The sequence below is a fragment of the Numida meleagris genome, chromosome 19 (genome assembly GCF_002078875.1).
Source record: "Numida meleagris isolate 19003 breed g44 Domestic line chromosome 19, NumMel1.0, whole genome shotgun sequence".
In the NCBI taxonomy this organism is placed as follows: domain Eukaryota; kingdom Metazoa; phylum Chordata; class Aves; order Galliformes; family Numididae; genus Numida; species Numida meleagris.
This window is the reverse complement of record NC_034427.1, coordinates 1,895,995-1,908,343: the sequence shown is the minus strand read 5'-3', so window position 1 is coordinate 1,908,343 and position 12,349 is coordinate 1,895,995. Positions and strand designations below refer to the sequence as shown.

At 45.7% G+C, this 12,349-nt stretch overlaps 1 long non-coding RNA gene across 1 annotated transcript; it reads left to right on the top strand.

Annotated features, from left to right (window-relative positions):
• On the top strand, positions 1,808-3,653 carry LOC110408282. The gene is made up of 3 exons (XR_002444270.1): positions 1,808-1,948; positions 2,025-2,236; positions 2,441-3,653. It is a non-coding gene; the product is annotated as an uncharacterized LOC110408282 (long non-coding RNA).

The following is a 12,349-nucleotide window of genomic DNA, read 5'->3' as shown; positions in this document are numbered from 1 at the left end:
ATTCAGTCAATAAAGACTTCAACCCAAGTCCCTAGACCCACAGTCAGAAGGAAGAAGTAAGAATTTCTGACTAAAATCAGAAAAAAGAGATGAATCTGCAGCTTTCAGGTTGTCCCTCCACCCTTTCAATACCTGCATAGGAGAAATACTGGCCAAGAATGCCCTATGAGGTTCATTTCTTGTGAAAATAGTGATAAAAATTATTTTCCCTCCCTAATTCTCTCCAGGTTGCGTGCAGTTCAGTCTGATTATGAGGAAGAGCAGAAATTCATACATTTGAAGCGCTGTATCCTATTTTCTTCTAATGCCATTTTTATCTGCATTTCATTTAGCTTAATGAAAATGGAAATGAACTCCGTGGCTCACCAACAGTAGCCCTTTTCCAGCAGCACGGGTGGAGTGTCCCAGTTCTGCATTCCCATTAAGGGGCACTCTGCCTGCTTGCTATTTGCATTTAGGATATTTTCAGAGACAAATTAATATCCCAGTGAAGTCTTCTTTACGCTTGCTGACACTTTTGAGGAAGCAAATCTCACTCTTTCAACACAAACCTCATGGCAAGAAGCAGCCCGGGATGCTGGACCATGAGTCTGGCCAAGGCACTGTGCGGGGACAAGGATCCACTCTTCCCTATCATTTGCCCCAGAATACAATCATAAAATCATAGAGTCATGAAGGTTGGAAAGGCCGCTAAGATCGTCTAGTCATCGCCAACCCATCACCACCACTGACCACATCCCTCAGTGCCACATCTACCCTTACCTTGAACACCTCCAGGGACGGTGACTGCACCACCTCCCTGGGCAGCCCATGCCACTGTATCACCACTCTTTCTGAGAAAATTTTTTACTAATATGCAACCTGAACCCTTCTTGGTGCAACTTGAGGTCATCACCTCTCATCCTATCACTGTTACCTGGGAGCAGAGGCCGACCTCTGCCTCACTGCAACCACCTTTCAGGGAACTGTAGAGCTGTGGTGTTCTGCTGATAGCGTTGAAGGAAGAACTAAGCCAGGGAGGCACTGGGAGCCAGTGACGATTTCCTTGGCAAATGCCTCCGAGCATTTTCCCTGAACTGTGCTTTTACCCCTGTCCTTGCTCCCGGCCATGCTCATAGGCTTCATTTGAGCCCAAGGAATCATTCATGAGAAATGAATATAAATACATAAATAAACTCTACATCCTTTGCAGCGCTTTTGCAAGGATAAGGACACGACAACAGCAATTATGCACGAGACTGACAGTAAATAGCCTCTCTGCAGACACAGGAGGGATTTTTCAGCTCTAAGGCCTGCTGTCAGGCTGCACGGGACGGTGGTTTGGCACCCCTGGGACCCAGCGCTCTGTAGCATTAACTGGCTTCAGACTTCCAGATGCTTCTGCCCTGACTGCTGCTGAGTGCAAACAGCCACCATGCTCACGAGAGCCAAATGATGGTGGTACATTGCTTTTGAGATGTTAAACCTAGCAAGATCCCACTGTTACAGTGCAGTACTATGTGGGAGCTGGACGGTCAAAAATATAAGGGCTTTAGAAAGTGAGACTTAAAATCTTATTCGAGCTCAAAAATAGACCCCCAAAATTCTTCTGTTTCACTCTTGACTTTGCCTTTGGTGACTGTCCCAAAGTTTTTGCAGCAATAGACAAACTCAAGATTGTTCATCATCACGAAGATCTGCAATTTTAAGGAAAAAATGGTAAATGTTCTGGGACCCACGGCAAAGTTAAAGGTGATGTTCCAGGGGGCATTATCATGGCACAACACTTGCCAGAGTTCCAGAAGCATCTGGACAACACTCTCAGCCATTGGGTCTGGTGTTTGGATGGCCCTGTGTGGAGGCAGGGGTTGCACTCCACGATCCCTGTGGTCCCTTCCAGCTCAGGATATTCTATGATTCTGTGATTGATTCTATGAAATACTTAGCTCAGTAGATGGGCAAACAGAAGGTAGTGGCCTTTTCTATACACTTCTTCCTCAGTTTTAAGATGTAATATTAATGTATTTTGATTATTTTGCTTGAAGACCACAGGGCTGATGTTATGATGGTAACCAAAGAACATGCAGAAAGAGGGCTTCACTTCCTGAGCATCTGCTTGAAAGCATTTGAGAGCACCTGGCTGATGCTCTGGACATTGGATGCTTTTGGATAGTTTGAACTGACATCTGAAAATGAGACCACCCCCCTCCACCCCACTGTGTGCGTTCACCATATTTGCCTGGGGATTTAACCCAAGGTGAGAGGAGGGTCTGGCAGGAGCCCAGCAGCATCCCCTGGGTGAGGGGGAATGCTCATGGAGGGAAATCACCTCTCCTCTTGTTTGGAGCCACTGCTTTGCACCATGATGAAAGAGCATCAGGCTGCACCAAGTCTGCCTTTTGTCTCAGGTTTCACTTGAATGATAAGACCAGTGCATGTTATTCTACAATTTTTTTTACAGGCTTTGTAACCCCTGTGGAGGGGACAGACGTGAACACAATTCCCTGCTTACAAAGGAGTCAGATGTTCCGGTGAAATCCCAAGATTAAAACAAGCAGCTTCTCAGCCTGGATTCTGATGTCAAGATTTACCGGCAGATTTTACAAGTCAGATGCGAGATGCAGAATAATACCTCCAGCAATGTGGTTTCCTGAATCTAAACCGCAGCGTAACCACAACAGACAGGATGATTGACTAAGTAATCCCTTCTTGTTCTTTTTCTTTTTGTTTCTCCTACAAATGATGCTTCAACTTTGCATTTTTATCCCGCTCATTAAGGAACTGCAACAGAAGTGGAACGGCAAGCGCCTGCCCCATCCTGCTTTTAACGTGGCCTCTCCTGTCCCTCCAGTTTGGCCCTGTAATGGGAGGATGCCAGCTGTGCTGGATCATTAATTTGCAGCCTTCCAAAGCAATGGCATTAGCGTGGTGCTCTGCAGTGAGTGGAGCCGGAGGGCAGTTTGCAGTGCGTATTACTGGAGCCCTGGTGCTGGCTGACGTGATGCAGCAGTGCAGGGGCTGATCCTGCACACGCACAGCGCCTGGAGGGATGGGGCACAGGAGGGCATCCCAAGATGCAGAATGAGGAATCCTGATGGGAAGCCAGCAGAGTAGGTGGCGTGAACACAAGGAACAAAATGGATATGAAATTGTTTGTTTGTTTGCTTATTATTTTGGGAGGAGGTGCAGGCAGCTTAAGGGTAAAATACAGCTGTGGCCCTCCAGATTTTAACCACATCTTGTGTTTTGAGGACTCTTCCTCTTTCAAACCCCCCTGGAGACATCCTGCAGCATCCGCTCTCCTGATAATTCCTCCTCTCCTCGTAATTCTGGCAAAGCTCTCTCCAAAATGGGTCACTTCTCCAAATAATGAGCGTGGAGCTATTTTCAGTGACCGCTGTTATGGGACAAGGGCATTTATGTTTTCACACAGCTGGGAGTAAGATATGAAGTATACCAGAGTTTAGGTGTAAGTGGTGCTTCACATGCCTGCAAGCTGTAATGGGGAATTTTGCTGGAAAATAAACAAAAAAACCCACTGAGACTGGTGCTGTAGAGATGGATAAGCACACACACACTGAGAAGGAAGCACAGAGAGAGGGGAAAATGTCCCCAGAAGAGAACAAGGTACATTTGTGAAAGACATCTCTGTGCTAAGTGCATTAAAATCAGTATTTTCCAGCCTGTTCTTTATCCATGCAGCTCAGTGTGGCAGCAAGGAGGAGCTCGGCATGCTGTATAGGTTCAGCCTTTGCAAAAGCTCTGCACAAAGGGAATGCTTCCATTTAGACATAAATCCACCTATTTGCCTGCTCTTATCCATGGTTGCATGATGTGTGTTCATATATCCGCAGCTTGGAGCAGCGTGGGTGAGTCCTCCCAAGCCCTGACAGCACAACAAACCTCAGCCCTGGGATCACACTGACTTTCATGGGGAACAGAACAAGCCATGCCCTCTGAGCTCCCCTGCAGCAAACAATTACCAAACTCATGTACCCAGAGAGGTATTGCAGCTTGCAGGCTGTGCAGGCAAACTGTTTACTTCCCACAAAGATGCCCTGTGTTGAGCAGCACCACCCAGAGAGATATTCACTGCTAATCATCCCTGAGATGTATAAAACCAGGGGAAAAAACTGCATGTGGGCAACAAAGTCCTATTCCCAGCAGACATCATCCTCCTTGATCCTGTTCCCTTTGTATGGGGCTGGGGTGTGGACTTGGACATGGATACAGCTCTGGGGACCAACGCCTTCTGGACACAGAGCCTGTCGGCCAGCCCTTCTCACAATGGTGCAAATACAGCCCTTGAGAAGCAATCACTGCCAACTGCAACATGCTTCTCCTGCCAAGGTTCCCCCAGCTCTCATTAAGATCCAGGTTCAGAGATTGGCCAACGCACTTAAGTTGTCGCTAAGATAAAACGTTCAGCGATTGCTGAGTTATTTCAATAGCTTAATGGCAGTTGTTTCCCATCAAGATTATAGGTAAAATTGATCTCGTTCTGCATTAATGTGAAAGCTGTTGTGTTAAGAAATAAAACCAAGAGCTGCACTAAAAATAAAGCGGATGACGGACAGACTTACAACTGTCACAACCGCAACAGAACGCGCTGAGAGCTGTGGGCTCTCCGTGCTGCTCGGAGCAGAACTATTACTGGCGGTGGCAATTAGGCTCTTCCCATGTTCCCATTTTGTAACTTTATTTTAACAAAAAGCGGAGGAAAAACTGGAATTTCTGTAGAAGTGTTGACATTTTCCAGGAAATACAGAGATTTGAAAGCAGCCGCTTTAGAACTACATTTCAGTCTGCTGATAGAGGCTGCATGGTGAGGCTGGGAAGCCCAGTTCCCAGTGACACAAAGTTCAGAATTTGCTGCCACGGTGTCCAGGCCTGGGTTAAGCACTTGCTTATCAAATTGGGCACTTCTGATACTGCCTGTGGCTGCTTCTTAGAGCATCACAGAGGTACCCCAGGGAGACACATGCCTGGGTCTCACTGGTGACATTGGAAGGTGCCGGTGACATCCACAGAAGACAGGAGAATATCAAGTGCTGCTGGAGAAACCCGTCCCACTGAGTCATTCCAGCTCCTGCCTCTCACGGGGCAGAGGTGCAAAGTCCTCCAGCCTCTCCAGGACCTGGGGGAAGTGTTTCTCCTTCCTTTAGCATAGAAAAAAACATTTTGTTCTTTGCGCCCTTCTAATTTTAGAAAACCTGCTTGATAAATGACTAGAGGGCCTCATTAACTGCAAGGATTTGTCAGTTTTCCCAAAGCAATCAGGGTGTTAGTGAGACCGAAGGAGCAAACGGAGAACTGAAACAGAAGCTAAGCACAGCCTTATTAATCCTGTGTTATGGATCGACATTTGTCAACTCTATTGAAGTTTGTTGTACCAAATAGCGCCCAGGAGACCGCTCAATTACTTTATCTCTGAGCAATTAGGATCTCGTTCTTTTGGGTCAATCTGTTAGCACAGAGAAAAAAAAAAAACGGATAAAAGATTAACAGTAGAAAATCCACTGCTTTTTGTTTTGGGGTCTCTTAGAGGAAAAAAATGACTTTTCTTCCCAAATATTTTGCCCAAGGAAGTGACTTTGTTGAAGACCCTGCCAGCAAAGGGCTCCTCAGAGCGGTCAGGGATCCCCTCTCCATCTGTTCCTGAGCACCACTGTGATTGCTGGATGATTGCAAAAGGATTAATCTAGACTTAAAGCCAAAAAGACACAGCTGACGTTAGAGGCTGGTACAGTGAGAGATGTCCATTGAAGAAGTGACTGATGTATCACATAAGAAAAGCGCCGTTAAGGTGCTTAAAGGGTTTGGGCTAGGAAGATCCTGATCCACACATAGTTCTCAACAGTGTGAGAATGAAGGGCGTTCAAGAGAAGAAACGGGATATTTTTCTTGCTTGTATGTTTTTCTGCAGCTCCTAATTCATCTGCAGAAGGCACATACATCAGATATCAGTAGATGCACAAGTTTGGAAGAGTTTTTAAAGGTATAGGATGGGGGAAGAACTAAGTTATAAATTTCCCATGCTCAGGGACACTTACATTCAGCTTGAAACTAGTAGCTTCTACTTCTGACCTTAAAAAAGGAATGTGAGTCTGGAAATGTGTCCTTTAAAATATCTGTTAGTGTAATAAAATATACTGCCTCTTCCTGAAAGCCTTCCTTTCACATCCTCATGACCAGAATGATATTAACCACAGCCAAGGCTACACTGTGCCCACAGAGACATCCCTGCTGTCAAACACACTTTCCTGAGCAGGGTCTCATCTGGCTCATTTGGCCCTGGATGGTAGCATGGATTTCATCCACCACTTATCAGCTCTTTGGACAATATATTGAGCCTACACTGAAATCTGATTTGCCACAACCTGACTGCTGTCACTGTTAAACGAGGATTGGTGAAAGCCAGATTACAAAAAGGTACAGAAACTGCTATCAGTCATCTTGATTGCTGGCATAGAAAGACCCACCCCTAGATTTGCAGCTGTGGTTTGGTTGTTCTGTGGTTGCCCACTTCTTTTTTTTCTGCAAAGCAAACGGTATTGGAGAATAGAATTGGAAAATATTTGTATCTGGAGCTGCTTGCTAGAACTCCTGACATGATTAAAATGTTCATCTATGAAAAATGGCAGTGAATGGGAGGAATGGGAAATCTAATCACCAAACTGCTACATTCAGTACAGGGCCTCATTTGATAAGTTCAAGACTAGACAGAGGAAGATAAGTTTATAGAATCGAAGAATCCTTAGGGTTGGAAGGGATCTCTGAGGGCCGTGTAGTCCGACTCCCCTGCAATGAGCAGGGGCACCACAGCTAGGTCAGGTTGCCCAGGGCCTGGTCCAGCCTCGCCTTGAAAGTCTCCAGGGTCAGGGCATCAACCACAGCCCTAGGCGACCTGGGACAGTGCCTCACCACCCTCATTATAACAGACTCTTCCCTTATATCCAACCTAAATCTACCCTCTTTGAGTTTGAAAGCACTTCCCCTTGTTCTATCACAACAGATCCTGCTAAAGAGTCTGTCCCCTTCTTTGGTTTGCAAGAAAAAAAAGTCATGTAAGCCAAGGATTATGTGATAAATTGTCTTTGATGAATGATCCCACCAATTTGTACAGCTTCTCTCCACTGTTATAGAAGATTGAAATTGTGTATTGGTATTAATTTTTCCTGTGAGTCATGTCTGCTGACTTAAGTCATCAACTTCCCCCCTTCTTCTATCATTTCAGCAAACTTAATTCTTTTTTCTGTTCATGAATCTCCTCTGGTTTCTAAAATTCCTTCCCTCACTCTTATCTATTGAATGAATGGACTGAATGAATGCATTTTCACCTCTGGAATGTTGAATTACTGCCCTTTTATCATAATGGCAGAACTTTCTGGGCCACATAGCACTGCCTTATTCCTTGATCTCACGACTGAGATCATTTAAGAGGAGAAAAGTACAATTAAAATTAGTTTGTTCCTCTAGATCATTTGAACTGATCGACAGCTAATGAGGCATACACTGAGAGTCTTCTATCATATTTCTGGATATTTCCTCAGAATAGCACTCGAGAAACACACTGATGTTAGTGATTCTTTCATCTATTAACGCCACTTGGAGGGAGAGCCTGGCTATAGTTTTTTTAAACTTCCATTTTACAGCTATAAAAATAAGACCTAGAGTTTCTCATGCACCAGAGGGCTGGGACAAAACCAGCTGAGCCCACTGTCCTGCCCCCACTGCCTCGGGATGACTAAGGGACATTCATGCCTGGCCACGCAGCTTTACACCAATGTGTCACAAGTGTTTGTGTAAGAGGGGCTGTGATCAGGACAGGAACGCAAAATCGCGCTTATGTTCAGAAAGAAGGGCAGGTATCAAAGCACCTCCTTGTCCCACCCAGCATCCTCAAAGCACCAAGGGGCTGCCCCAGATGGCTGCGCAGAGCAGGCTTTGCAGTAAGGATGCTTTGTTTCCCCTTGCCTCCATTCCCACCAGAGCTTACTGTAGGAAACGCTTCACGTTTATCTCCTCCAACGAGGAGCAGCAAGGTGCTGCACGGTGCTGACACAGCTTTTCCTGGCAGTGATGGATTGGGGCAGCGGCCGTGGGTTGAAAGCACTGACATAGATCAGAGCCCAACTCAGCAGCTGCCCATCGCTATCACTGCTCCAGACCTCAGGGACAAGCATCTCCCTCTTGTTCCAAAATTGTCTGACTCATAAGAGATCTGTAAAGGGGGGGCTAGCAGTGAGGTGGCCACATCGTTAACACCGTGATCTTTCCCTAGATCAGGCTGCTCAAACTGTCCAACTCAACTTCAAGCACTACCAGTGCTGGGGCATCCACCGCTTCTCTGGGCAAGCTGTCCCAGTGCCTCACCATCGTCACTGTGAAAAATTTCTTCCTTTTGATAAAAGGACATGAGGAAGAGTGGAAAAGAGGAAAGCTGATGGTGAGGAACCACAGATGGATATTCCAGGTCTGCACATCCAAGCAATTGGTGAAATGCACCGCTGGTGAATGCAACATGAGGCACCTGCAAGGAACAATCCTAGTTTGACATATGCAGGAATGGGGTCCACCCTGCTTTTTGCCTCTGAGGACATACATAAAACTTAGAAATAGATATAAGAAAATTTCTGGCCGCTACTCATCTAAGGGTCTGTGTGCATTTCCATGCACGTAGTTCAGCACAGAACCAAGAGGAAGGTTTAAGCATGGAAACTCTTTGGGGTACATGATCTGTTTTTGAGAGTGGTGTCCAAATGAAGTTAGTGTGCAGGAGCTGCCTGGAGATGGTTGTTTGCTCTGGGAAGCACAAGAAAGCCAGATACTGCTTCTGTTTGCTGAGACACCTCTCTGTACCTTGGGCTCTGTCTGCACTGGAAACACTTTCCTGCTATTGGAAACCTGCTCTGGACTGTGGGTAAACTGAGTTCATTGGCAGGAGGCCCATCCATCGCTGAGAAATGTCCAAACCTTGTTATGGAAAGCTTTGCAGGAGCACAGCTCTGTTACAGCACAAGAGGTGAGCTTCAAACCCAGACACTGGATTCCTGGGATCAGTCAATTATACTACCCTCAATATCTAATAACGAATAACTAGTTGGCTTTCTTACTGCAGAGATAAATTGAAAAATTCAGATTGTGTGTGTTGAAAGGGCCCAGAAAGCTGGAGGCAAATAAATAGATTGTTTTTATTTTAAACCTCCTGATTTTTTTAAACCCAGCTCCATGATGCCACTGTACACCAGTGCTGTGGGCAGGATGGACAAGTGGCCCAGTCAATCTCTGCATCACTCCGTGGCCATGCTGGGATAGCTCTGCTGGAGCTCACAGACCTGCACAGGTATAAGGGAGCATTTCTGGGCACCCAGTCAAGCCCATTGCTCCTGAACCTCAGGCTTGTTCGGCTTTCCCAGTCCTGAGAAGCCCTGGCAGTACTCACGTATGGGCTTGCAAACATCTCATAAAATAACCTCTTCTAAAGTAGTATCCCTCCAGACTATTATCAGGCCCCACTTTATGCAATTTCAGATAGTCGGAGAGCTTTACACGCTACATTGCTCTCAAAAATAGAATTCTCCTAAAACACAGCTTTAAGCAGCTAGTACTTCAGTGTCTAGATGTATGCTAACCACTGCTCATCTAAATTATTATATTAACTGGGAAGGGGAAGCACACACGATTTAACAGGGGAGAAAAAGCAGCAAATCGAAGGAGAAAAAATGGAGCTTTACAGAGAGAATAAAGCCGGGAATCTAATGACTATAAACACTTTGCTGGAATTAAAAAATCTTTTATTTGAGGAATTTAAAAGATGGGATGGGAGACCTCTCCTTTCCCCACCCACACCAGCCTGGGCACCACCAACAGCTCTGACCTAATGGAAGAGAATTCTCACCAAAGTCTCTCAGGCAGAGGACAGAGAAGAAGTTATAAACGTTTGAATGCAAGGAGTCATTGATTCCTGGTGTTGCTAATTCAGCAGGGCAGAGTTTACTGTGATCAAAGCAAAGCAAATGGGAATCACAGCTGCTGGGTTTGGTCGCAGGTTTCCCTTTAGCTCAGTCTCCTGCACTGGTAGTGGCTTTATGTTGCAACAGAAGAGGTTCAGATTGGCTGTTAGGAAACACTTCTTCTCAGAGAGAGTGGTGATGCAGTGGCACAGGCTGCCAGGGAGGTGGTGGGGTCACCGTCCCTTGACGTGTTCAAGAAATGTGAGATGTGGCACTAGGGACACGGGCATGGTGGGGTGGGTTGGGGGTGGGCTGGATGGTCTTAGTGGGCTTTCCATCCATAATGACGCTACAATTCTATGGACACCATACTTAACCACCTGGCTTTGCTTTCTCACCTGGAAACAGAAACATGTGCGTGTGTGTCCGCATGCAAATGTAGCGTACGTGTGTCTGTATATGCATCATGTTTCAGGCATATTTTACTGAGTGCCGTGAGCCAAATAATGAACGACTTTGAAGTGTTTTGAAACCTTTTGTTGACAGCAGCTGAAGCAATGCGGAGCATTATTAGCCATTCCAGAGCTCCTTTTGCAGTGTGTGCAAGCAGCTGTTAAATAAACAGGGTGAAATACAGTAACACATTGTATTTTACATTTCTCTGGGAGAGAGAAAACTCAACTTTATTTACTCAATGCTCTTGCTTTGAATATAAAAAGACTAGTTACAAAAATGCTTTCTTATTACTGTAAAGCATGTTGGCTGAGATCTCAGCAGCAGCGGAAGGCATATTTATCATGTAACAGCAGTAGGCATAGCTAATACATACATAAACTTCCTTAAGACACAAAGTAAAGAGACTCTGTCCCTGTTAACACTGCGAGAGGACAATACGAACTGGTAACATTCTTCAGCCTATGGATTGCCTATGTGCGTGTATTGGTTTCCTATTGTATTGATAACACTGCAGTGATAAAATATAAATTCAGTATGCTCAGCTATGACAGCTTTACGGCCTTATTGTGCTGATCATTACAGAAAGCATAAATTGGGTCATAATTCTGTAGAGTCATCAGAAAACCATGTGCAACTTGAAGTTATTCATTTGAAATAGTGCTTATGGGATCTTCAGGAGAAGATCAATATATACGTGCGTGTATATCAGCGCGTGTGGAGGGCTCTGGTACACACATACACACATACAGACTCAGATGTTCTCCTGTGCTCACTGTACAGGGAGGTTCCTGGTGCACACGCACACTGCTACACACAGGCCACGTCATAGAGTTGTAGAATCATTAAGGTTGGAAAAGACCTCAGGATCATCTAGTCCAACTGCCCATCTACCACCAGTACTACCCACTGAACCACATCTCTATGTGCCACATTTCCACCTTTCTTGAACACCTCCAGGGACGGTGACTCCACCACCTCCCACCTCCATCTCTGACTACTGACCATGTGTGCACCCTGCCCTGGAGCCCAGCACCACCCAGGGCAGTAGCTGTGGTGTTGAGCCAGGGGTGAAGTCCTAGGCACAACTTCTCCATTGGGAAAAGTGAAGAAATTCTCATGTCCCTGCTGCGAGAGCACGGCTGCTGCCTTCACTTCCATGCTCCCCACTCCTAAGACATAAAAAGACAGATTTTACTTTGCTGTCCCTTAATTTGGCAATGGAGTGAGTCACGAATGTATGGACACATTGCCCTGAGGGAAGGTGTGGACAGATCAGTAAAAGTCATCGAGGTTCAAGCATCTGGTATGAGGAAAAGGAAGTCTTGATCTGTGTGTTCAGGCTGCAGCTGGTGGCAACCTTTGCTTCTCTGAAGGCTTTTTTTTTTTCCTGTGGAATTTAAGTTCATCCTAAGACCAACCTCAGACCTGCTGGTGGGTTGGGAAGGTGGCTCAGAAGCCAAATGACCAAGTTCTGCATCCAGCTTTTTGCAAACGTGAAGTTTAGGACAGCATCAGTGTCCCCCCCATCCTCCGTGTCATGTCCTATATTCATGTAAACAGGGAGGAGCAGCATGGGACTGTCCCTGGACTGGTGACACAGGTGAAGGCCCTACTGCAGTGGGTAGACTGGTAACAGGAAGAACAAGAGCAAACAGAAAACATGCAGAATTCACTGAAAAACATTTGAACACAATTCATCTTCTCTCCTTCCCTTCTACAATTCCAGTCAAAGGTGAGCAGAGGAAAGCATGGATTGCAATTGATATGTATGGTTATAATTAGTTACTATTTTAGAATCATATGTGGTCAGCTCCCACCATGCCACGCATAAAGTAAGGGTCATTCTTCTGCCGGAAAGGTTTATGGAGAAACAGAATGGACAAAGGTGGAAAAAAGTGAGTATCAGATGAGTGCAGGTGTTGAGGCATCCAAAGGTGCGTATCAGTGAGGTTTCCAAA